At 42.4% G+C, this 27,521-nt stretch overlaps 1 protein-coding gene across 12 annotated transcripts in view; it reads left to right on the forward strand.

Moving 5' to 3' along the window:
- The window catches only part of IQSEC1 (IQ motif and Sec7 domain ArfGEF 1), a 695,881-nt gene that overhangs the window by 614,396 nt on the left and 53,964 nt on the right, over positions 1–27,521 (forward strand). The gene's annotated exons all lie outside the window — the stretch shown is intronic.

A 27,521-nucleotide genomic window follows, 5' to 3' on the forward strand; every position in this document is an offset into this window, starting at 1 on the left:
GCTGCCTCACTGTAGGCAATGTGGGGACCCTCAGATCCCCATTTTGTCAGACATTTTTAGTAAAAGTCACGGACAGGTCACGGCTTCTGTGAATTTTTCTTTATTGCCTGTGACCTGTCCGTGACTTTTACTAAAAATATCCATGACAAGTTTTTGCCTTACTAACAATTTTGAAGAGACTATAGGACAGAATAAACCACTAGCTTCTGGAAAATGATTCACCCTGTCTGGCTTTTGGTCATTGTAGGTATAATAGATTCAACTTTTTTCCCCACGTAGTCATATGTGGATGTTATAAATTTTGTCACCCATGCATTTAAAAATGATTGAAATCCTGAAATCATTAAAGTCAACGGGGAATTTTGCTGTTGACTTCAACAGATAATTTCTTCATTTGACACCATTGTGTAACTGTTAAAAGCAACCAATACAGAGGGTACAGGGTAAGACATATACTACTTTTTAAAAATTCTTTGTCTTCAAATTACTGGAGTTACAGTCAAATCTAATTACAAGTAATGTAATCTGATGGTTAGAGCAGTGAGTGGGTAGTAGAATTTCTAAATTCTATTCTTGGCTGTATTATTGACTTTGCTGCATGGAAAGATACTTTTGTGCCTCTTCCCCCCCCCCCCAATCTGTACAATGGGTATAATTACTTTAGTCACAAACTTCTTCTGGGCTTAATTAACATCTATAAACCTCCTCTGTATGTGTAGATGAAGAGTGCTGAACAAATGCCAAGATTCATTCTTATCCTTTTAAAAACATTGGCAGCCATGGTGCTATTTGCAGAAGTGTTAGGAATTCTCCTCGAAGTCTTGCAGGACCTTTTTTGTGAGAATTATGTAGCTTCTAATGAGCTACTGAGTGCTTCAGCTTCCATTGCAATTTCATACAAGTCAGTTTACTGTTCCTGTTTAGCTGCCAGTGTTGCAATTTGTTTTATTTGGATTAATAAATCATCAGTTTGTCTTATATGCTGTAACATTGCAAATCATATAAATCTGCTGACACCTTCATATATGGCTTCATATTCTAGTACAATATTAAATATGGATCAGCCAGGTCTGACTGTAAAAACCTTAAGGTGTAGGGGTGTGTGTGTGTGTGCTTTTTGAGTTCTTTGCAAAAGGCATTTAAAGTGCCTTTAATTCACTGGCATCTTATAAGGGGAAGGGTTTTGCAGGCTTTTCCTGCCTAGAAAGTGAACTGGGGGAGAAGGGCATTTCCATTTTCTATTTTTAGACTATCTTCAAAGATTCCAGTTGGTTGAAAAAGGAGAGAACAATGAAACAGTTTGGATGACCTTTTAAAATGCCTGATGTGGTGATGCATTTCTGTCAAGCCGTTAGACTCTGAGTATGGTGTGGTGTGTTTTTTTTTGTTTGTTTGTTTGTTTTTTTCATTGAGCTGCAGGTCTGACATACAGCTCTTTTGGTGGGCTGTGGAAAACAAACTTAAGATAAGGAAAAGTACTCAGGCAACACACACAAATGAATGATGGCATCTGAAACTGTCAGCTGCTCCCTGATCACATGCTGCCCTGTCAGTATGGAGCTGACAATGGGGGAAAAAAACCAAATAAACCCCAAACATGTACAGAAGAGACTGTTCTTCAAAAGACATTTAAGTGATCTTTCTGCATTGTTGGTTGGGCAACTGAGAGGATAAAGAATGCTATTGAATTTACAGTTAGTGATATGGTGTGTGTGTGTGTGTGCTTTTTTTTTTTTTTTCCTATCCTGTCAGTGGCAAGCCCTCAGAAACACAGTAATATACAATAACTCAGGTTTACTTCTGGGGGAATTCTGCACCAAAATGTTAAATTATGTGCACAATATTTTAAATTCTGCATATTTTATTTGTCAAAATAACATAACATAATCACTCCAGTTTCAATTATTTTTGTAATTTATTTCAAAATACCTGTCAACAAGTATGTCAAAAATACAGACAACAACAAAAAAGATTCCACCAGGAGTAGAGAGTTAAAGAAATCATTACGACAAGCCAATTTCAGTTGGGAGGTGCTGGAGGGGGCTGTGTGGGGCACCCCCAGACACCTGCACCGCATTCCCCACAGAGCCCAGCTGTGGGGCATTTCTAGAGACCAAACACCAGCACCCTACTTCTTCTAGAGCCCATACATCCCCAGCAGAGCCTTTACTCCCCCCAGCTTCTTTTACCGTCCTGCCAGAGGATGAAGTGTGGGGTGGCCCTGCCCTTCCTTATCCTTTACCAGAGCTGGGTCTCCCAGGTCTTCTCCTGTCCCCAGGAGAATGAGGATAAAGCTGGGCAGCCAGAGCATGCAGAGCAAGGCTGAGCGCTCTGCTCACTGAAAGCTGGAGAGCTGGGTTCCGCAGAGTCCAGCGGTCCCTAATGGCTGTCAGCAGCTTTGCAGCCCCAGTTCTGTAAGGGGAAACATGAAAGTCTGCACAGAGTTAATTCTGCGCACATTCTGCATTGTGCAGTAGTGTAGGAGTACAGGTTGCACCTTTTGTGTGTGATTTTTTTTAATTGTGTTTGATTTTTCCCATATGAGCGTCTATGTTGGCACATGGCTGCCAAGTCTTACAAACTTGCACTGAGTCACCCAGATTCTATGGATCGAATACTTGCACAGACCATGCCAAGTTTCATATAGATCTTCCTTGGCACTAGAGCTCTTCTTTAAGACCCATGGCATTGTGTAAGACTTGCGGATGCTGGCTCTGTCCAAGAGGGCAATTACACCTTCTTTTGGCAAGGTAAAAGCAGCAGAGAAAATTATTAGCACGGTGTCAGGTTTGCTGAGAGAAACAAGTAGGTAAAGCTCCTAGAACAGTAGTTTTCAAACTGCGGGTCGCGACCCAGTACGGGGTCGCAGAATGTAAGGCACTGGGTCGTGGCAGGCTGTTAAGTCCCGTCGGTGGTGCTGCCCAGCTAAGACAGGCTAGTCCCTACCTGTTCTGACACCGCCGCTGACCGAGAGTCACCTGAGGTAACCCCAAACCCCAACCTGAGCCCCTTCCTGCACCCCAAACCCTTCACCCCCAGCGCTGCCCCAGAGCCTGCACCCCCAGCCTAGAGCCCTGACTTCCTCCCGCACCCCAACCCTCTGCCCTATCCCAGAGCCCCCTCTCACACCTTGAACCCCTCAATCGCAGCCCAACCCTCTGCCCCAGCCATGAGCCCCTCCCACACCCCAAACCCCTCATCCCCAGCTCCGTTGGGTCATGGGCATCAACAATTTTCTTCAACTGGGTCACCAGAAAAAAAGTTTGAAAACCACGGTCTGAGAAACACCCATTGGGAAGTCAGAGTGTATCGTCTCTCTTGAACTTCAGACAACCATCAGCTCTGTGAACATCATTAGTGCCTATGCAGCAACACTCCTATCTAGCCCCGAGGAGCAGGATACATTTTACCACTCTGCATCAAGTCATCAAAAGAATACCAGCAACTGAGCAACTTTTCCTCCTTGGTGGTGATAATGCAAGAGTTGGTGCAGACAACAACTCGTGGCCAGATTGCCTAGCACATTTTGGCATTGGCAGGATGAATTAGAATGGCCAACGACTTCTTGAATTCTACGTCCAAAAAACAAATGTGCATTACCAATTCATATTTTACAGGAAAAGATCACCACAAAGTGTCATGGTGACATCCACAAGCAGGCCACTGGCACCAATTAACAAAGGACCTTGTTATCATAAGGAGGAAAGACTTACCCTTTGTGCAGAACACTTGCACGTTCCACAGTGCTGGTTATGACACTGACCTCTCCTCCTTGATTTATTAGCAAAGCGAAGATTACAGCCAAGAAACTACATAGAGCAAAACCTAGGAGCAAGCCCACAATCAATGCTATTTACACCGAAAACCAGAGGTAATGCCAGGAGTTTGTGAAGGCTTTTGAACTTACCATGCATGGGAAGTCATTACCAGAGAAGGCAGAGGAATTTTGGGAAGATTTAACAACAACTATCCTTAAAACAGCTTTAGTTACATTTGGGGGAAAGAGATCATCAAAAAAGGACTGGTTTGAAGAAAATGAAGTGGAACTATTACCTGTCTAGAACACAACAAGAAGCAAACAAAGAGCACCAAAGTGAGACTTCGACATGCAGAAACTGAGATACAACGAGCAAGCAGGCGCTGTGCAAATCATTACTGTATCAAGCTGTGTGAAGAGATACAGACATCCTTAGACACAGGAAACCTCAGTCATGTATAATGACCTGAAGAAAGCTCTAGGTCCCACTGTCAACAGGGTTGCCCCTCTCAAATTACACAGCGGTGAAATCCATTACAGATAAAAGCAAGCAGTTATCTCATTGGGCTGAACACTGTTCAGAGCTATACACACAAGAATGAAACCTCACCAGCAAATCACTGGACCAAATGCAACTCTACAGCTCATGCCAGAGCTAGATGTGGAGTCCACTGTAGAAGAGCTAAGCAAGGCCATTGATTTGCTATTAAGTGGCAAGGCTCCTGGAAAAGATGGCATCCCAGAGGAAATCCTCAAGTGCGGGAAAGACAGCTTATTACCATATCAGCTGCTACTTAAATGCTGGAAAGAGGGTGAGGTACCACAAGAGATGCATGATGCAAACATCATCACTTTGTATAAAAAGTGAAAAGGGAGACTGCAACAACTACAGGGGTATCTCCCTACTAGGCGTAGCAGGAAAAGCTTTCGCAAAAGTCATCTTAGTGCGCCTACAACAGCTGGCGAATTGTGTCTACCCTGAATCACAGTGCGGATTGAGGGCTGGAAGATCAACTAAACATGATATTTTCTCTGTGTCAGCTCCAAGAAAAGTGCAAAGAGCAAAACCGACCATTGTACATCTTTGTGGACCTAACCAAAGCATTCGACACAGTCAGCAGAGCAGGTCTATTTGCACCAACCCCATTAAGTTTTATACGTTCATTCCACAACAACATGAGAGCAACTATCCTGTTTGACGGGTCCACTTTGGACAGCTTTGAGATGAAAAGCAGAGTGAAGCAAGGATGTGTTCTTGCCCCTTCACTCTTTTTGGAATCTTCTTCTCCGTACTCTTGAACTGTGGGTTTAAGGACATGAAAGATGGAGTGGATCTCCACACAAGATCAGATGGGGAAACTCTTCAGCCTGTCCTGACTTAAGTCAAAAAGGTGCCAAATAGGGAACTTCTGCTTGCTGCTGATGCTGCCCTTGTAGCCCACAATGAAGATCTATTACAAGAACTCATGGACTGCCTTTCAAGTGCTTGTCAGGCATCTGCTCTCACCATCAGCATCAAGAAAATGGTTGTATTAGGACAGGGGGTTCCACAAGATCCTTCAGTTACCTTAAATGCAAACCAGCTCAAAGTAGTCCAAAAGTTCAGCTATTTAGGTTCTACAGTGACCACTAACCTCTCACTGGATCAAGAACTAAATGTTTGCATTGGAAAGGCTGCCACCACCTTTAGCAGACTAAAAGGGCATGGAACAACTCAAAGCTTACCAATAAGAACAAAATGCTGGTGTACCAAGCTTGCGTCGTCAGCACTCTCATGTATGGTGGGGAAACATGGACAACTTGTGCTCATCAGGAGAAAAGGTTAAACAGTTTCCACCTACATTTGTTTATGCCTCATACTCAACACCAAATGGCAAGATAAAGTCCCCAACTCAGAGGTTCTTCAAAGGGCAAGTTTACCAACTGTGATAGCCCTGCTCAAGCAAAGATGACTGCACTGGCTGGGCCATCTGAATAGGTTGGAAGACAGATGTATACTCAAGGACATGCTATACGGGGAGCTATCAGAGGGAACAAGAACAACAGGATGTCCCAAGCTTCGCTGTAAAGACACATGCAAGCGAGATATGAAGGAATTTGGAATTGATCCTGACCAATGGGAAATCTTGGCAAGTGATTGTAACAAGTGGTGCCATCATCTCCATCAGGGTATCAAAGTCCATGACAGGAGCTGGCTCCTACAGCTTGAAGAGAAAAGAGCCCATAGGAAGCAGGCAGCTCCCAACCAAGATATATACATTTTCAATAACTGCCAAAGATCATGCAAATCTTGATTTGGCCTATTCAGTCACATGAGACATTGCAAACCATCTACATCATAGGCTGCAATTTCCACCGTCTCTTGCAGATGAAAGGATGCCAACATGGCATTGTGACATTCCATGTAAACCCCTTGTTACTCCTGCAAGCAATCTCACTTTCAAGAACAGCACCTGATAGAACATGCAGCTTTAACACTTGTGAACAGGTGCTGGGAAAACAACTTTAAGGATACTGAACTTTAGTAGTTTCCTATTAAAACTTTTAAGAATAAAGAGGGAACCTGTGGGACTGGAATTGCTTTGGGGCAATTGATATGATAGAAATTGCTTTACGGCACCTCTAGGTAGCACTCTCAGTGGTTTACAAGTGAAATTCCCTTCACTGTAAAGAACCCTTCCCCTCCGTGCCCCACTATTAGTTATTCCATTTGATTGCTTTGATGCACTGTACAGTGTCAGTTTGAATTAACTTTTGAGTTACCTTCAAATAATGTCATGTGTCTATTGCTCTTAGTGCACAGGTATGTCATGGTATCTTATATGTCCAAAGGTAATTTGAAAAATAAGTCACATGACTTTAGATCTGTTTCTCTAGCAATAAGCTACACTGTTCATCCAAGTATATCTGGGGAGGTTTAAAAATTCCACTGCCCATAAGTGGCTTCAAAGCCTCTTAACTGGAGAAGTCAAGGTTTCCAAAAGTCTGCATCTTACAGAGGACCATGCAGAGATGGTGTTTAGGGCTACTTTCATTTCATTTTGTCATTGCCATAGTTCTGAGAAATAGAAAACTATATATAACAATTCCATTCTTTCTGAATTTTAAATTGGAGGAGATACACTTTCGGAGAAAAAAAAATCCCTAACAAAGGGGCTGAACTCTCCTTTTTAGAGGAGGAGGTGCTCTGTTACCTAATTGAATGTGATTTTTTTTTTATTATTTTTTGGTTTATGAAACAACAAGGCTTTAAAAGTACAGTAATGAAAAATCTCTCTCCATTGCCACAATAAAAATGACATCCTGTGGAATTCCACCTAGCTCTGTTGGAAGTATACGCATGATTTTACTTGCTTATACAGCTGAGTGATTATTTTCAAAAGCCGTAGCACAGTTTTTCTTTCTGAAGACCTTTTGCCTATTTTGCATGGTAAGCTAGGGTGTAGTAGACAAGCCTAGGATCATTACTCCAATTGCCCACTTGTTGGATGTCTTCTGCAAAATGTAAGCAGGTCAGAGATGATCAGGGAACAGGACAATAGAGAGCACAGCCATGAATACAACAAAACGTCTATTTCCAGGAGTTCATATCTTGGCAATAACGCTTGTTTTTAGGCTATAATTTGGCATCAGACTAGGAGCAGTTGTTTAATGTTGCTAAAAATACATACTTTTTAAAGATGTTTTGTGGCATCTGCTTCATCTGAACTTCTGTTATCCCTGGAGTAGACCGAATTTCTACCTGAAAAGCAGTCCTGTGCACACAGATTTTTAGTTGTAACTAAGAGAACAGACCTTGTGCATGGGTTGGCAGGAAGAGTGTTGTACCACTCATTCCCTGAGTAGAGGAAAGATCATAGCTGCGTGCCCTAACTGCAGGAGCTGGTAGGGAAGTCTGGTGGGGCCAGCTGTGTTTAATTAGGCAATTTCCCCAGCACAATCTGAGGGAGATGTGGTCTGAATAGCCAGATCTAAATGACATTAGAAGCCATTCCTTCTTTGTAGGCAGGAGGAAAACACTACCTGGAAAGGCTTTCTTTTGATGGATTCAAACTTTGTGGTTGGGCTCATTGAGAAGCCAGACTGTAGGAAGCCTTTGGGTTGTTAATTTTTTTAAAAGAATGACCGTGGGTTTGTCCTTGTTTGTTTTTGACTGCAGTCTGGAAATGCCTGGTTTACCAGTCAGCTGGACTTGAAGACCTTGGGATATTCAGGTCCTATATCCCACCAATACTGCCTTATTAGTACTAATTGATGAAGTACAGTATAGTACAGTGATTATACAGTACTGTATTTAAGTGTGTAAGGTTGATATGGTAGGTGACAAATGTTTCTGAGGACCCACAGATAATAGGTGGAATGGTTTTAAAATGCGTTGTATAAGTGGCCATGTCTGTGGTAGTGTAAAGTAGGAGAGATCCTTCATGGAGCCATGAGCATAGGCATGAAGGAGCCACCAACTAACGTCCCCAACAGCTGCGGGACCAGAGAGGAACTAGCCCACCGGGGTTCCTCACCCTCCTTGGCTGGCAGGAGGTTCCACCACTTGATGTTGGGGCAAGACACGTGGATGAGGAAAGGAAGGGTGTGGAGCGTGAGCACGCACGGCTCAGAGGCAGAGGTACATAATGGGTACACACAGGGAGTCTGGAGGGGCAGGGGCCTGAGGGTGAGGGGCGAGAGGTGGGCAGGGAGCACCCTCCAATAGGACCCACTCAAGGAAAATGCAAGAGAAGGGCAGTAGGGCTGCTCTTGCCTTCTGGAGCACATGATGGGGGGCATGAGGGATGGAAAGCCCCATGCGCTGGCCAAGCACTATGTGGTCCTCCCAGTCCCCCCAGTTGTAGTGCAGGCATTCTCCGATCCTGGGATACCAGCTAGGACCAGCCTCTGGTGCACCTCCCTCTTGGAGAGAGCTAGAGGAATTGCCAACTGCACACCTAGATGGGGGTTGTGTAGCGGAGCTCTGCAAGGAGGTCCTCCCCCTTCCCTCCCACCCCCCTCAGTGCAGAGGTGAAAGTAAGCCGGTATGCCCCAGTACGGCGTACTGAGAGGGCAATTTAAAGCCTTGGGGTAGCGGCGGTGGAGCTGCGGCAGGGATTTAAAGGGCCCTGGAGCTCCAGCCGCTGCTACCCCTCCCCCCTGGGGGCCCTTTAAATCCTGGCCTAGCCCTGCTGCCCGAGCCCTGGGGTAGCGGCAGTGGCGGGGCTCTGGCGGAGATTTAAAAGGCCCTGGAGCTCCAGCCCCCGCTACTCTCCCGGGGCCCTTTAAATCCCCGATGGAGCCCGGCCACCGCTACCCCAGGGCTCGGGCAGCAGGGCTCAGATGGGGATTTAAAGGGCTCGGGGCTCCGGTCGCTGGTACCACAGCGGAGCCCCAGGCCCTTTAAAGCTCTGCCAGAGCCCTGGCGTAGCGGTGGCAGCCGGGAGCCCCCAGGGCTCCTCAGTGATTTAAAGGGCCCAGGGCTCCGCTGCGGCAGCTGGAGCCCTGGGCCCTTTAAATCGCCCCGGGGCTCCCAGCTGCCTCTGCAGCTAGTAGCTCGGGGGTGATTTAAAGGGCCCCGGGCTCCCAGCTGCCACTACTGCAGCTGAAGCCCTGGCCCTTTAAATCAAGAGTTAAAGGGCCCAGGGAGTTGAGGCCACGCCTCTTCTGGTTGAGGCCACGCCCCCTGCTCAGGACTCTGGCATACTGGTAAGTCCTCTAACTTACTTTCACCCCTGCCTCAGTGCTGCCAAAGACCTGGTCGCTGAGACTAGCTTCCACGTCCTGAGGAGGTCCTGGTAAAAGACCAGCAGCTCAGAGAGGTCTTGTAGGAGAGCTCTCTGGGTGAAGATAGAAGAGCTGCCAATTGTATTGAAGGCGGCAGAGGTTGGCATGTGCTGGTGTGCTCCACCCCAGACTACTTGCACTATAAAGGAGCCTCTGCAGGGCCAGAAGCGGAAGATGTGGTCCTGACTGTGGAGGCAGAGTAGGCCGTGTCCACCCTCTTCCAGTGGGAGGCTCAGGGCCCCTCCCTGCATTCCACACAATCTTGTCGCTGTTTACTGTTACTGTAAATCACTGACATCAGGAGTATTGGATTGAGGTTATAGAATATTGTTTATACATCATTTCCAGCTTTCTATTCTGTCTTGTGTTGTATCCTGGCCTCACTTTGGGATTTGTCATGTTTTAAAGGCCATTGCTGCATGTTTGTCTTGCAGGGATGTCATTTCTATTAATGCCATATATTTATAGAATAGAGGCTAAAGGCTGTAAGTGTTTTTTACATTAAGAAAAAATTCCTGAATTTCCCAGATCACTTTGATTTTTTTGTTCATTTATTGCCCTCTTTTATTTTCTAGAAAACTACTGTCCCTGTATCAGATCATCAGCTTTTCCATTTTAAAAATACTCCATAGGCTCCTGAGTTTCAAATTATCATCATGGTCCCCCCGTTCCAAAATTCTCCCAGAGCATTTCTTGATGCTGCCAGAAGGTGTGAGAACAACGTTTGTATTATGCAATGATAATATGTATATTAAATCTGGGAGCCCCAAAAGCCCGATGTGTGGATCCACTGGTAATTTCATTTTGGGTAGATTTTTTTATTTATTTATTTTAATGAAATCCTTCCTCTGTATCCCCTGTGCTCTTGGACATTCCCACCAAATATGAAGAAAGGTACTTTACATTGCACATGCTTTCCCGCAATTGTTTTAATACATCTCTTTTTCAAACATGAGGGTGTCATTATCCACTGGAAGAGTAATTAATAATTTATTTTCTTTTAGTAGATATGGATAGAAATGTAGAACTGGCAGGGGCCTTGATACGTCGTCTAGTCCCCTGCACTGAGGCAAGACTTAGTATTATCTAGTCCATCCCTGACAAGTGTTTGTCTAACCTGTTCTCAAAAATCTCCAATGACAGAGATTCCATAACCTCCCTGGATACTTTGTTCCAGTGTTTAACTACCATGACAAAGTTTTTCCTAATGTCTCACCTAAACCTTTCTTGCTGCAATTGTAAGCCCATTACTTCTTGTCCTGTCCTCAGTGGCTATGGAGAATTATTTATCAGCTTCCTCTTTATAACCTTTTACATACTTGAAGACTGTCATGTCCCTCCTAAGTCTTCTCTTCTCCAGACTAAAACCCAATTTCTTCAATCTTTCCTCTTAGGTCAAGTTTTCTGGACCTGTAATCATTTTTTGTTCTCCTCTGGACTTTCTCCAACTAGTCCTCATCTTTCCCAAAGTGTGGTGCCCAGAACTGGACACCATATTCCAGTTGAGGCCTTATCAGTGCTAAGTAGAGTTGAAGAATTACTTACTTACAACGCTCATGCTAATACATCCCAGAATGATGTTTGCTCTTTTTGCACCAGTATTACATTGATGACTCCTCTTTAGTTTGATCCACTAAAGCCCCCAGAGCCTTTTCTGCAGCACTCCTTCCTAGGCTGTCATTTCCCACTTCGTATTTGTTCGATTTGATTATTCCTTCCTAAGTGTAATACTTTGCATTTGTCCTCATTGAATGTCATCTTTTTTAATTCAGACCATTTCTCTAGTTTGTCAAGATCATTTTGAATTTCAATCCTGTCCTCCAAAGTGCTTGCAGCCCCTCCCAGCTTGGTATTGTCCACAAACTTTGTAAGTGTACTCTCTCTATGCCGTTATCTAAATCCAGTGATGAAGATATTGAATAGAACTGGACCCAGGACACATCTGAGAGACCCTACTCAATATGCCTTTCCAGCTCAATTGTGAGCCATTGATAACTACTCTGAGTACTGTTTTCCAGCCAGTTGTACCCCCACCTTATGGTAAATTGGCCTAGGCTATATTTCTCTAGTTTGTTTGAGACAGTCATCTGAGGCATTATCAAAAGCCTTACTAAAGTCTAGATATGATATATCTGTTGCTTTCCCCACCCTCCAACATCCACAAGGCTTGTTGCATGTGGAAGAGTGAGCTGTCCTTTGCCAAATAAGTAACTAGTGCTCGATGGGAATTTCCTCATTTTATTCATGGGATTATGTTTGTCATCCATATGAAGGTTAATAAGACCACTATATATCTTTGAAATGAAATCTTTGAAGCTTCTATTTATCACTTTTTCAATCTCTAAGTGATCTTGAAGTCTTTCATGTTTGGAGGTTTGACATAAAATGTTTTAATTATATGTAATCGTATATAGGTACCATATCTACACTGAAAGTCTTTTTGCATTGTTTCTGGGTTCTTCATTTTCTTCCCTTTTAATTGGCTGCTGTATTCTTTGCAAGCCCACTTTTTTCCTTTTTTGTAAAAAAGGTTCAGTGTCTCCTGGAGAGAAGCTTGGATTTCATCTAATTTTTTGTTAGATGGGAGGGTCCAAAGCTGGCTCTCACCTCATACATGAGGCAAAAAATAGGGTCAGAGGAAATGCAGAGTGGGGAGTCTTTTTGAAAAAGACGTGGGTGTTCTGGTAAGAAAATTGTCTTTAAGGTGGTAGTGAAAAAGCTTCTTTCTCCAGCCTCTGTTGCTACCTTCATTGCGTATAAAGGCCTGTAATTTTGCTGCCCAATACTGTCCCCTTAAATTTGGGGCGACTACCACTGGTCTGTAAAAGGATGTTATAAGTCTGAGGCTCTTATTGCCCCAAATATACTATAAAATTGAGGACTTCAACTCTTCACAGGGATTTCTTTTAGAAGTCTTTGAAATAAGAATGTAATTTTGGGAAGAAAGGACGTATCCACCAATTCAGTGTTGTTAGCTTGTCGTTTTTTATTCAGTCTTTAAGCCTATTCAACAGAGGCATATAATTTGCATCATTTTTTTTTTCTAGATTGGAGGCAATTTGGACCCCTAGATGCTTTATTGAGTTCATAAAGCACTGATTTTTATACGCCTCCTGCAACTTCTTCCCACAGTTCTTTGAGTAAAGGATGGATTGGAAATCTTTAAAGGCTTTGGTCGGGTTTTAAAAAGATACTTTTAAAATGCTGTATCCAATTACCTCACCCATGTGTATGTTACAAATAATCCTCTAGTTTAATAAAGCTAAAAGAACTTTTAGTACTCCAACTTTTCACTCTTTTTATTGATTGAAATTTAAAAAGTAAACAATCTCTGGTTTGGAGGTTGAAAAATAATTTCCCATTTATTTATTGTCCAGTTCTCCTCCATTCTCATGCATCAGTTCAATGCTGTAATGTCTGGGCTGCAAAATCTAAAAGAGGAATTTTTTAGAACTGACTCTATTGGAATTTTAAAATAAAAACTTAATGGAGACATATTTGCTGGTATTAGGCTTTGTATAAGTTTATTTCTGAAGAGGGCGTCTGATCAGACAGGGTTCTTTGAATTTTGTAATTTTCTTTTTCTTTGTGGACCCTTCATAGCTTGTTAAATTGTGTTTCTTCTGTGAAGAATATATTTGATTCTATAGAAAAAGAAAATGGGGGGGGGGGGGGGAAGGCTTGCTTAGAACTTCATCTCAGAGGAATTTGTCAACCTACATTGACTATATGCAGTATAACAGGGATGTTACTGTTACTGCAACATCTGGATAGCAGCTTACTCAGCAACAGACAGTTCCAAGACAAATTTAAAATCAAAGCACTCAGTGTAGTTTGTCCCCTAACATGCAGAGGAGTATGGAAGAAGAAGAAAACGTTCATAATATGACTCTTATTAGTTCTAAAAACACTTGGCCATAGCTTAGAACACCTAAGGAAGAGGTCCGTGTTTTTGATCTGCCTTTTTGTTATGCTAGTGTTCCCCCCTGCCCCCGAGGACCTTTTTTTCAGTAAAATGGGTGCTTCAGAGTACATAGCGTTCTGCCCAAAGAACATCTGAAATGCGTAAGCATGTGAGATTCAGCCTATCCAATATTGTATTAAATGCTGATTTCAGGTATGCATGTGGGGATTCCCTTTATTGACATTAAAAGGGAGTATAAACTTTACCAAATGTTGAAAATGAAATCTAGCCTTTGAAAAGCTGCAGGGTCCCAGCATAAAGGATGCGTGAATGTCTCTTATGGAACTCTAAATAAATCATTACCTCACCATCAGCCAATCAGATCCTTTTGCTCTTAAATATTCCAAGCACATGTTTCCCTCTAACTGCTCCGTGCTAGGAATAGGCAAATATTCTGCTTTCACAAAGCCTGGATGGGCATTTGGGATGTTCTTTTACTAGAAAATGACCATTATAAAAGGAGGCATTTTGGTTGGCTGCCCACAGTTCGAACCAAGTGAGTATCTGAGATAATTGTGCTGGCCAAGGTTTGTCAGCTAGTTTATTTTCCCCTCAAATCCCCCGTGACCAGATTTTCAAAGTGGGGAAAATGGGAACAGCTGTCTGTGCAGCTATGCAGAGGCCTCCAGTTTGGACGGGGGTTAAGGAGATGTGCACAGAAGGGTTTTGGAAGCTGGAGCCAGGAGAATGAAAAAACAGGAACCGTTACTGATTTCCAAGGATACGTGGTCACCTGACTTAAATCACATCTGACAGTGATGGCGATAGCTATGGGAGAACCATTTGGGAAGTGATACTCCACCTGTGCAAGCCACACTTAAGGAGCCCATAGACCTCCTGGGAAATCTAATGTCTCACTGGAGCTTCTTTTGCTCTACCTAGCAGAGTGAACAAAGTGCTGACTGCACAAGATCACCTGCTCCCTGTGTTGCCTGAAAAATACAAGATTGAGACAAGGGCAGATGAGGGTGGGAGGTGGCCATGGAGTGAAGTATTGAACAAGCAGGCCAAAATAACCAGCCAGGAAAAGGGGTCAGGTAGAGGGAGAAGAGGAGAAAACCCTCCCAGCAGCCAAGAGAGAGGGAGTCTTAAAGAGCCACAAAACAACCACAGCATGGCTTTTTCAGCACTTTTTTTGTTCCCTCCCCCCCCCTCCTTTTTTTTTTCTTTGTGAGAATAATACAGATTTTAGAAGCAGTCTGGCTCCTAAGGCCAAATCTTACTCCGCTCACACTGAAGTCAGTAGGACAACTCCCCTGAGTATGGGTGAGCAGGATTTGGCTCCCAAAGTCTCTATTTTCTATTTGCTGAACAGCACTTATGGGGCTCAGTCTGTAACTGCATCAGAAATTTCCCAGTGCTCTAGCAGCTCGGCTGCAGACTGCCAGTCCTGTTTCCATGGAACTGGGTGGCTGTAGGGGGAAAAGGGATAAAGGGTTTTATGATCTTGTCTTTTTCAGGTGGTGATTTTCAGACAAGTCAGAACATTGCACAGTACCAGTCATAATGTGTGGTACATAATTTACCCAGCACTTTGCCAGCTGGTGGGTAACATAAAGAAGCTGCTTTTTGATCTCATGGAAAATTTATCTATTCAGTTTTCTGAAAAGATGGTTACAGAGTTCGTTCCTCTTATTATCTCCCCACCCCTTTATCAGCTAAAACAGGACACGAAGATCACTTCTTTAGGGATAAACTCTAAATTACACCCATGTAAAGCCTAAGGAGCTCTGTTCTCTGGATAGCAGGGGTGTAACTGAGAGTGGAACGAGGCACTTTGGCCCAATCTTCCATTCAGCAGACGGCCTGAGAAGCGGGGCAGGGCACTGAGTAGATGTGCCTGGGGCAAGTGTGGAAGAATCCTTCCTCCCAAGCCCTGGGGTTGCTGTGCAACTACCCTCTGGCATCTACCTCAGATTCTATAGGCCTTTACACAGCCCCTGTCACAAGCAAGAGGATGGCAGCCCCTATAAAACACTGGAATCTCTGTCCATGCCCTGCTTCTCCTATATTCCCCTCCTTTGCAGCTATGGAAAGATGTTCCTCAGTAAATAGGCCCCTTCTAATAACAATTAATACCTAGCTCTTGTGTAGCCCCTTTCATCTAAGATCTCAAAATGCTTTATAGTGGAAGTCAGTATCATTATCCCCATTTTACAGATGGGGGGGAAAAGAGGGAGAGATGTGACTTAGATTGGTTTTAGAACTGGGAATAGAAATCAGCTCTCCTGAGTCCCAATCCAGTGCCCTTACCGCTAGCCCACAATGTTTCTTCATCTTATCAGAAGGTACTTGCCTTTTAAAATTTAGAGCTTTAAACAGAAGGGCTCCTTAATATCAGAAAGATGCAGAGAAACTGGAGGGCATTTTATGAAACCTGCAAAACTATCGAAAGGACTGTAGAGAATGATTCACGAGAAAAGATAAAAAGAAATAAACATGTCCCTTGTTAAACCACATCTAGGAGGGGACACACCTGTCTACAGGTACTTGAAAGGTTCAGACATCAAAGCAAGCTATGAATGAATGGGTTACTGGTGGAGGAGGGAAGGAGATAAAGAAGAGTAATGGAATGAAATAAAGCAGGAGTCTTAAGGCTGGTTAGCAGCGAAACCTACCTGACAGTGAGAGATCCCATGGAATAGTTTATCGGGGGGGGGGAAGTGGTGAAGTACCAGAAGACTGAACAGATGTCTTCTATTTCTAACTTCTATGGCTGTAAGTAATGCCAAGACCCAATGTTTTATTATTCGTCCAGTAGAACCTTAGAGTTATGAACTGACCAGTCAACCACACCCCTCAATTGAAACCGGAAGTTCACAATTAGGCAATAGCAAAGACCAAAAAAAGTTCCAATACAGTACTGAGTTAAATGTAACCTACTAAAAATATAAAGGGAAAACGCATTTTCTTCTGCATCGGAAAGTTTCAAAGCTGTATTAAGTCAATGTTCATTTGTAATCTTTTGAAAGAACAACCATAACGTTTTGTTCAGCGTTACCAACAACCTCCGTTACTGAGGTGTTCGTAGCTCTGAGGTCCTACTGTAATTCAACACCTGTTTACACTCCTTTAGCTCTCTGTGTGGATTGGTTGGTTTTTTTTTTTTTTGGCGCTTTATTTCTTACTTGTACAGCTGGTGATGTAACAACCTGATTTCTGATGACTTAGTGACCAATTTTTCCCTCCAAAGTATTAGTGAAGGGCACCCAAGCTTGGCACCAATGGGATAGCTGAGGCATGCAAAATGAGGAGCAGTCTGTGATTGGCTTCCCTGTTTTCTGTGATAATCCTGTGAAAGCCCCTCCGCAGTTTGGGCATTCAAACTATGAGCTTGTATCTTGGCAAGGCTGGAGGGTGTGTGGTGGGATCACTGCTCTCCATGACATCATTCTCTCGCCTTCCAAAGCCATAGGGATTGTTCAGCATGAGCTAATGCTGACTCTGTTTGCATCATTTTACACGGTCTTCCCTTTCACATGCTGGGGAGAAGATTTAGGAAGTGGTGAGCATGGAAACAATGGAGCCCATGAGGAAGATGAAAATAATACAGAGGTACTGGGCCCTCGCCAAAAGCACCTGCCTTCTGCAAGTGTCCCAAGATCCACAAGATTTCCACTGAATGCATCCGATGAAGTAAGCTGTAGCTCACGAAAGCTTATGCTCAAATAAATTTGTTAGTCTCTAAGGTGCCACAAGTACTCCTTTTCTTTTTGCGAATATAGACTAACACGGCTGCTACTCTGAAAGGTTGCCTTGTGTTTCTCAGCACTTCTGTGGGCTAGAAGAGTCCCATCTCATACCCACTCCCCTGACCCCTCTAAGCACACACAGCCAATGGCCTACGCTGAAGAAAATAGCAGGTTTCCGCTTGCCGAGTTTCATTGCCCATAAGTAGGTTTTTCCTGATCAGGGGATGATATCTCCCTTTATTACCAGCAGAAGCAGGTTTACATTAGTTCCTCTTTCTGTTCATTAAACAGTTTCTCAGCATTAGGACGGTGTAGATCAGACACTGCAGTCAATCTGTCTACTCATCTTCCTTTTTTTATCCCTTTCTTCCCTTGCCATGTTGTGGAAAGAACTGACCGAATGTTCCTTTGGCTCTGATTTTTGTAACATTTTAAGGTTGTTGTTTTTTCCTTCTTTCCCAGAAGGTTTAAAATAAGCTCAGTAATTTCTTTTCAGTAGCTGCAATGCTGTAGTGGTAGGAAGCTGAATACAAAGGAAGAAAAGCAGTGAAGCTATCGAAGCAAAACTTTGCTGCCTGCCAGAATTAGTTTGTCCAGTCAGCCTACTATTTGCCGTCTTAGCTATTTAAAGAGTATTTTGATTTCTAAACTCAGACTGAGAGATGTCTGATTCCATGCATTAAAGGATTAATCTTTCCTGGAACAAGGTTGTAGTACTGTAGTAGATTTTTGTGCAAGTTTCAATTACAGACTAATCCTTGGTTGTATGAGTACTATAGAGATTTTCAAACTGGAATCACTACTGATGCTGTCAGTAGACTCCAAGAAGACTTACTGGCATTAAAACTGGATTGATTTCCCCCTTGTGAAAAGTGTTCCTAAGCTTCAAAATGTGGACCATTGCTCTGTGTAATATATGGCCTTTAAACTGAGGTCATGCTTCTTGCTCTCATTTGCTTGTTCGTTAAGTGCGCCTTAGCTCAAAGCTCCATCACAGTAGTGCATTTGCCTGAATTTAGGGGAGAAACTGAAAAGTATGGATGTGCTTTTGGAAGGATTGTATTCCTTTATAGGTGCTTCACGAATGGTTGAGGGTTTCTTCACCTCTATCAAACCAGATAGGAATTCCAAGTTTTAAGAGGGTCAAGCATCTGTGGTTGTACATGTCTTGTGAATAAATCCCAACTCTAGTTCAAAAGCTACTAATCATTACTGAAGACAAAATCTAGCATAAAGGGAGCAGCTTCATGTGCATATACTACTCCAGTGCCCCCATCTATGTTTGTGTCTGTGTGTTTGCTATTTTCTGAGCTGTGAAAATGAACTTTAAAGGATTGACTGACTGTGGTTTTGGATGCATTGATTCTGCATGTTTTACAAGTCAGTAGTATGGAAGAGTTTTTTACCTACATTTAGGTTCAGTGCTTTGATTTGTGTTTTGGTTTGTATTCCATTAAGAGCAGTTAGGAGGATGGCCCAACAAATAGATCAATTGTGTAACCCGAAGCGCTAGAGTCCGTGTACACCAAACCCTTTTGTACTAACTAAAGCTGGCCAAAACCTTTTCTTGTACCTTTTTTTTGTTCAAAAAAAAAAAAGGACTGAAAATAAAGTTTTCAGTACAGAACATGTTCAATAAAGAACATTTTCTTTTTGGTTGATTTTTTTTTTTTTTTTTTTTTTTTTTTTTTTTTTTTTAAATTTTAGATGGAAAAACCAGAAAAATGTGGGTTTGGTCTTCCCCTTTCTCTCCCTTGTTTCCGCCCACCCACGCCCACCCCATTAGAGAATGAAAACCAATTTTTTTTCTAGTTTTTGTTTAGTTGAAAAATGGGGCGGGTGGGGGGAAGGCCACACGCAAAAATTGAACAAATCCTTTTGTAACCTGTCCCGGCTCATATGGCAGAGGCCCGGGGCTAAAAAAGAGCAGTCTCATGCCAGAACCCCTGGTACCTACCTTTTATTACATACAAATTGAGTGTACAGAGATGTTTTGAAGATCATATCTCAAAAGTAAAAACAAAGGTCTGCTGGCACTTCAGGGTAACTGCACTTGTATTCCCCGCTCCAGGGTCCGCTCCAGGCGTGCCCAAGCAGGTCTCAAGTCTCCAGCCATCACCGGTCTCTGGACAGGGACCCTTGACACGTAGTCTTCTGATTTGGGGCTTCTGTCACAGCCCTCTGCCATGCACTGTGATATCCCCAGCAAACCAGGCTGCCTAATGCCAGCCACTGTGCTTTGATTCCTCTCTTGAGGGCTATGAGCAGTGTATGGCCGGCAATTACAAGTACCCACACAGCTCGTTCTAAGCAAGCAAAATGCATTTATTCTTAAGATAAAAGCGTTTCAGAGAAAAACCATAAATACAATAAAGTTCCTGTATACATGCCATCAGCTTACCAGAGGTCACCCATCAGTCTTATGAAACCCTAGCAGTCCAAAGTTCTTCAAACCATTCCTCAACGTTTAGGGCTGCTCCTTGACAGAAGTGCCCATTCTTCTGCTGAATCCAAAGAGGGCTCTGTGTCAGTTCAAACTCATCCTGTTATACCAAATGCCCTCTCTTTGTCTCCTAGTCTCTTGAAAATCCACTTTGAACCAGTATATGCAAATCACTCCAGTGGGCAGTACCTCCTCTAGAATTGTTTAGTCTCAGTAATTTGCCTTAATAACCTCCATTGTTTTTAGTTCCTGTAGGAGCTATGGCAACCCTTCCCCGTGGAGCAGAACACATTCATACATTAAAACATTCATAAATGTAATACTGTACAGTTGTCCCCAAAGATACTGCAACTCCATGCAGTATCTGTCACAGTTTGATCATAGGTTCAGGATACTTTTGTACAACCACAGTGGATATTTTAGTATGCCCACTGTTGGGCGCAGAAGCAGAAGCCCTGAGTGATGGTTCAGACATATAAGGCATATGAGCCATATCTGATGGGTGGTGATGCTGAGGCTCTGGGACTGAAACATACTTTCTGATCTTTGCTCATACATCATTTGTGGTGGGCTGGAAAAATGTTTCCCTACCTTGGCAATTCACAGATCATTGGACCTAAGAGCCTGATGTCACTGCACTAAATTATTTTTCCAATATTTGATATCATTTGAAAATGTGATTTTATTTATTTTTTGAATTTTTTTAAAAAAGGATTCAGTATTTTATGGAATTCAAGGGCTAGAAAGAACGGCTATTCATCATTGACAAGATGGGATTTGTAGCTAGCCGTTGGTGTGCAGTACTGGTTACTGTCCCTGTTGGTTTGTGAGATCTGGGCTCAATTATCATCTGGCCTAAATCAGGGTAGCTCCATGGCATGTGAAAATTATCATTGGTCATTCAGAAGTGACACAAATTTAAGGGACTTACCAGACAGACCAGGATGCTTCCAGCATTGCACATATTCAGGGTCACTCCACTTCTCAAGAATTCTTGAATGAGATAATAAAAAGAATAGAAATGTAATGTCTGATGCATTAAGATGCAGCAGAAGATTTACATAAGTGTGTTTTGCTCAGTCCTGTGAAGAAATAATTGAACTCTTTCCCCCTCGTCCCCCTTTTATATATGCATTGTTTGGTCAGGTGGTAACTTCTCTCCAAAATGCACCAGAGTGATCAGAACATAGTGTGGCATTTCCATAGGAGCAAAGTACATTTTGTTCCAAAGAAAGAGAGTTCATTTTTAGAAGAGGTTAATCTAAAAGTTATACTACCCTAGCTGGCTGACCTTTCTGTAGCTTTTCAAGGTTGCTTGTCCGCTTGTTAAAAACAGAACAATTCTCACAGCCAGCAGCTTTTGCATCACATGCTGTAAATTGCTGTTTGTGATAAACAGAACTTCTCAAGAAATCTACACAAATGTCAACCTCGACTGAATTTACACTTTCAATAGTGCAAACCGATCTTTTTGAGTAAATGGATTTTTATCATCTGGCATTTTGAAAACGCATTAAAAGACCTTTTGAATTTTTTAACTACACGAATTTAAAACCAAACACTGGCTAGGGGACACAAGACAAAAATGACAGAGTGCATGACTTTTTGTTTTTCTTCTTTTTAAACTGTAATTAAATGACTGTAGCAGAATTCCAGCCTGGTCATAGTTTAGCTCCTGGAGTGTTTGTTCTTTGTAAGAGTCTGTTTGTTTTTCATGTGGTGCAACATATGTTAATCAGGTCTTGTGAAGCTTGCTTTATTCCCTCCACTTGCTCATCTATTTGTCCTCCACACACGTCACTTTGGGACCTCATAAGATGTCTCAGTTTTCAGTCAGTTTCCTGTACACTACAAGATCTGAAGTAAAATAGAACAATCCCTGATTGGTTGGGTTTTTGTTTGATAATTAAGCTGCTTGAAAAATAAATGAGTACGGTTTACAACTTTTTTAGAAACTGATTGTTCTGAGCTATTTTACTTCCATTAAGAATATATCAACTAACTTTAGGTATCATTCAGTCTAGAAGTGAAAGCCTAAACCTCAACAAACAGCAAAATATTGTTCTGTTCATGCAGATCCACTGTTACAGTTCACAGACTTTTCATCTCCACACTTATTGGAGGGTAGAATTATCAAACCAGCATCAGGAATTTTCATACCCACCAAAGACCATCTTGACTAAAAATACAAATCAATCCTGCTTCGGTTCTGCTTAGGCAGAGTTCTGGGTGGCCTCTGTTCTGAGTTGCTCCATATTTGAGGGGACGGTAATACATTTTGGTTACGATTAAAACCAACAACAAAAAAACGTAGTAGCGCCATCTATCCAACACAGCTATTGCTGTCAGCAATAGGATTCTTTCTTCCTTGTAACAGAGGAAACCAAAGCAATCTTGCAGGAGGCCCTAACAGCAGGTTGGTTGGGTGGGTCGGTCAGTCTGCTGTCGCTCAGGCTATATTCAAACTAGAGACCTTTATAGCGTCCCAGCTGTACCTTTGCAGGTGTGTCGCTGTAAAGTCTCCTGTGTAGCCGCTCTGTGCTGATGGGAGAGAGAGTCTTCCGCCGACATAGCACTGTCCACACCGGTGCTTCTGTCAGTGTAACTTATGTCGGTCCAGGGTGGCTTTTTTTCCCCTACACCCCTGACTGACAAAAGTGCTAGTTTAGACATAGCTGAGAGAGAGAGATGTGAGGCCTGAGATAAAAGCTGTTACTATGTCTCAAACAGGCTTTTTCCCCTATTTTCCAAAACTTGAAATCTATAAATAGGAACATTTGGGGAGAAGGGGAGGGGATGATTTTAAATTCCATTGAAATACTTTGGACTAAGATGATGCTGGAGGGAATAGAGAGGGGAAATAATTCATTTTGTATTAGAAGAGGGGCAGGGCATCTTCCTGTGTGCCTTTTACTTTACTCATTGTTAACTTTTACAGGAAGTTCAGGGTAGGTACCACTTCTAAAATTAGAGAATTCTCTCTCCAAGTCATAGAACGCCCAGTTAACATTTTCTCTAATTAAGCCATTTAAAAACAAGAAGGAAGAGGAAAAAAATCTGAATAACTGATTCTTCCCTCTAGCTCAAAATATGACAGAGGAATATGAGTCTTCATGACCCTCAAAGGAAGCTTTCCTGAGAGACCTGAATTTAAGTTGCATTAATACCTGATTTAAAATATTATGAGTTAGAGCAGTTCCTCCTAAGGAAACCTTTCCAGATAACCATAAAAAGAGGCTGGAACTGTTCAGCACTTCCTCAATTACAGAAAGTGTGAGAAGATGAAGATGTATATTCTGGGTAAGAAACATTCTCTTCCTCAGGAATTTTTAATACATGAATAGCGATGGATACTTAGTATTTATATAGCACTTTAGACATTCAAGGCACTGTATAAACATCAATCCTCAACACACCTTGCTATCCAAGAAATTAAGTAGTAGTATATCTATTTGAGAAAACTGAGAAACGGAGCAGTTAAGTGACTTACCCAAAGCCATGCAGCACGTCAGTGACAGAGGAGTAAGAATTAGAATTCAGGCGCTCCGGGCTACTAGACCTGTGTTCTGCCCATTAGGCAAGACTGTCCACTGTTACTTTAGACAAGTTACCAAAGGACCAAGTTGAGCCTTGGGTTCCAGCTTGAAAGCAATTCTGCCAGTGTTGCTTGCTTCAAGAAGTGCTTTATTCCCATTAAAAGTATTACTGTCTGGTAATTTGAAGACAGATAAAAGTGGTGTAAAAGAAAGAGTTTGAATTCTCCTCCCAGGAGGGAGGTGGCAGTTCTCAATGTACCATTAAATTCTGGAGTTCGGAGTCAAAGGAGTTTCTTCTGGGTTATCACTGGTGTCACTAAAGTAGAATTTATCCCCAAATATCTTAGTCCAAGAGATGTAATTACATTTTAAAAAACCCTACTGAGATAAACAAGGATGTTATGAAATGCATGGAACTTTTTAGCAGACTTTTTTTCATCAAACACTAATATTGATATAGTCAGAATTTTTGGAAAAACCACGCGTCTAGTATTGCCCGAAGAAAGCTATAGCTCTGCTCACCAATAACCGATTGTTATGTGTAACAAAAGTTATTGACTTTTTAATCAAGGTTCTTTTTTGGAGAACTTGGCTTTTTGGAGAGGATTTATAGGCTAACATAAAGCTTTAAAGGACTTTTTAAAACTCAAGACTTTTTTTTTTTTCCCCATGAAATTGAAAGAAAAAGCGCTTTACTAATCTCCTGACACCACTTTTTCAAATGAATCAGAAAGTGTATGATTTGCCATAAACCAAAGTTTAGGGCTCTGGATTTTTTTTAAATTCCAGACATAAGGGACATTTGGATATTCTCATGGCTTAAAAACTGCAAAGAAGGGTTTAGGTTTTGATTCTTTGATATCCCCTTCTTAGAACATTCTTTTAGAGGGCAGGATTTGGGTTCCTTTTGTTGTTTATTTACTTAAGGGGGAAGGAAAGTATAACTCCTAAACTCCATTAAATGTATACTCAATAACTTTTAAGTTCTCTAACTTCTTGATTGATTCCATAGAGTCACCTGATGGAACTTGGGGAAGATGGGATAGTTTTTACTTAAATCTACAATGTACAGTAATCATAGGAAATATAGGACTGGAAAGGACCTTGATAGGCCATCTTGTCCAGTCCTCTGCACTGAGGCACGACTAAGTATTATCTCTCGACCATCCCCGACAGGTGTTTGTCTAACCTGTTCTTAAAAACATCCAATGTCAGAAATTCCACTACATCCCTAGATAGTTTGTTCCAGTGCTTAACTACGCCTTACAGTTAGGAAGTTTTTTCTGATGTCTAACCTAAATCTTCCTTGCTGCAATGTAATCCCGCTACTTCTTGTCCTGTCCTCAGTGGTTAAGGAGAACAATTTATCGCTAGGGCTGTTGATTAATCGCAGTTAACTCACACGATTTAACTCAAAAAAAATTAACTGCGATTTTAAAAAAAAATGAATCCCAATTAATCGCACTCTTAAATAATAGAATACCAATTGAAATTTATTAAATATTTTTGGATGTTTTTATACATTTTCAAATATATTGATTTCTATTACAACACAGAATACAAAGTGTACAGTGCTCACTTTATATTATTTTTTATTACAAATATTTGCACTGTAAAAAGATAAACAAAAGAAATAGTATTTTTCAGTTCACCTTATACAAGTACTGTAGTGCAGTCTCTTTATCATGACAGTGTAACTTACAAATGTAGATTTTATTGTTCCATAACTGCACTCGAAAACAACACAATTTAAAACTTTAGAGCCTACAAGTCCACTCAGTCCTACTTCTTGTTCAGCCAATTGCTAAGACAAACAAGTTTGTTTACATTTACGGGAGATACTACTGACTGCTTCTGATTTACAATGTCACCTGAAAGTGAGAACTTGTGTTTGCATGGCACTGTTATAGCCGACATTGCAAGATATTTACGTACCAGATGCGCTAAAGATTCATATGTCCCTTCATGCTTCAGCCACCATTCCAGAGGACATACATCCATGCTGATGATGCTTGTTTAAAAAAAAAAAAAAAAGACTGTGTTAATTAAATTTGTGACTGAACTCCTTGGGGGAGAATTGTATGTCTCCTGTTCTGTTTTACCCACATTCTGCCATATATTTCATGTTATAGCAGTCTCAGATGATGATGATCCAGCACATGTTCGTTTTAGGAACACTTTCACAGCAGATTTGACAAAATGCAAAGAAGGTACCTGTCATAAACATACAGCTAAGGGTAGCATAAAATCCCTCCTTTACCTGTAAATGGTTAAGAAACTCAGGTAACCTGGTTGGCACCTGACCAAAGGGCCAATGAGAGGAGAAGATACTTTCAAAATCTGTGGGGGCAGGGGTTTGCTGTTGTTCGCTCTGGGTCAGTGAGGAACCAGGACAGGGAAAATACATCTCCCTAAGCCATATGTGAACTAAGCATCTAATCTTACAGAAATAGTAAGTAATAGCAAGGAAATGCATTAAATTATCTTTTGTTTCAGCTTGTAAATTTTCCCTGTGCAAAGAGGGAGGTTTATCCCTGTTTTTGTAACCTTACAGTTTTGCCTAGAGGGGAAACCCTCTGTGTTTTGAATCTGATTGCCCTGTGAAATTATTTTCCATCCTAATTTCACAGAGGTGTTTATTAAAAAGAAAAGTAAAAGAAACTTCTGTTTTTCTTCAAGTAGTGTCCCTGTGGGTGCTCCACTTTAGGTGTCTGTATGCCCCTGCACCTCTAATCGGAGATTTTTGATAGCAGTGTCCCGCTGAGCCCATGCATGTGCTCTCCCTCCTTCGTGGTCTGCCTCAAGGCTATTTAGCACTGCACAGGTGAACTCCACTTCCTACTCTACCGCCTTTGGCCTCTGACAGAATGAGCAGTTGTCCCTTCCTTATCTGTGTCATTAGCGTAACTAGTATTTGTTTTGTTACCTTTGTTCTCCCTAAAAGTACTCGGGCTAGTGTTTTTTGTTTTTTATTTTATTTTATTTTATTCCTTTGGTTTGAAAAGAAAAGAGAAAAAGGAAAAGAACTTCACTTTCCTTCCCTGTCTGGGGGCATTCTCCCTCCCTCCCCAGGCATCTAGTAGACTCATAATTTTCTTTTTCAGTTTTAAAAAAAAAAAAAAAAAAAAAAAAAAAGGAAAGAGGATGTTCTTCTACATATTCCTCCCTGCTAGAGGATGACAACCCCCTGCCCAGGGGCTTGCCTGGCTCTCTCCGCTCCAAGCGGTGCCTCTCCTGCCAGGAGTCAGTTCCTGTAATGGCCAGACACTCACTGTGCCTGGGAGACCCTCACAGAAGTGCTTTACCTGCCACATCTAAAACTGCAGCCTCACAGGAGCTGGGAGCTGAAGTAAAAATTCCTCCCTATAGAGAAAACACTTCAGTCTGCAGGGGACTCTGGTGGGTGTTGACCCTGGATCATCCCCGGAGCTTTCACTTCAAAAGGGGTCGAGTGGTGAAGAGAAGAGAAGAAGAGAGAGAGAAAGAAGAAGCCACCAGCAGACTCCCCCTGGAAAGGCTCCTCCAAGCAACTGGCCAGCCAGAGGGGTGTTCCCCAGTGCAGTTGGGCACCGAAGCTCTGGAAGCTGAAACCTGAGAAGGGGTTCCTGCTATGAGCTCTGCCCTGCTCTGAGCTCTGCTCTCTGCACGGACAAGGGGCTTCTGTAAGCTCTGTGCTGCTCTGAGCTCTACTCTGGGCAACTACTGCATCGAGAGGGGACAGTTACCGTACCATCTCAAAAAGAGTGGCACAGAGAAGCCCTGCAGTCAGCTCTGCTTCCGCAGGAGGCTTCCACCATCGTGCTCTGAGGCAAGAGTACCTTCCCCGAAGGAGAGGGGACAGTTATCGTACCATCTCTAAAAGAGCGGCATAGAGAAACCCTTTGGTACCAGATGCAACAAAACTCCCATCTAGGAAGTGTTCTGCACCTTCCCAACCATTGATAGCGTCTACAGACACTCCTCTGGGGTTCCAGATGAGCCCGTGGTAACACAGGTACTCTGGAGACCCGTGGCCTCAGTACCCAGGGACAGACTATTACCATACCATCTCTCTTTTTTTTTTTTTTTTTTTTTTTATAAAGTGGCACCAACAAACTTTTTGTATTGAGCAAAACTCTCATTTAGGGAGTGCTCTGCCCAACTATCGGTACTGACAATGTACCACGGACCCTCCTCTGTGGTACCAAATGAACCCATGGTACTGCATGAGATCTGGTACCCTGGAGACCTGATGATTGGGGGAAGAACCACAATCTCCATTACTTGGTACCAGGACCCTGGTATCGAGCACATCCCAGCACCCAGAATCGCTCTTAGCACTGGGCTGTATACTGCCAATACCCCAGTGAGCGGCACCCTT

Source organism: Natator depressus, chromosome 7 (genome assembly GCF_965152275.1).
Source record: "Natator depressus isolate rNatDep1 chromosome 7, rNatDep2.hap1, whole genome shotgun sequence".
NCBI classification, from domain to species: Eukaryota; Metazoa; Chordata; order Testudines; family Cheloniidae; genus Natator; species Natator depressus.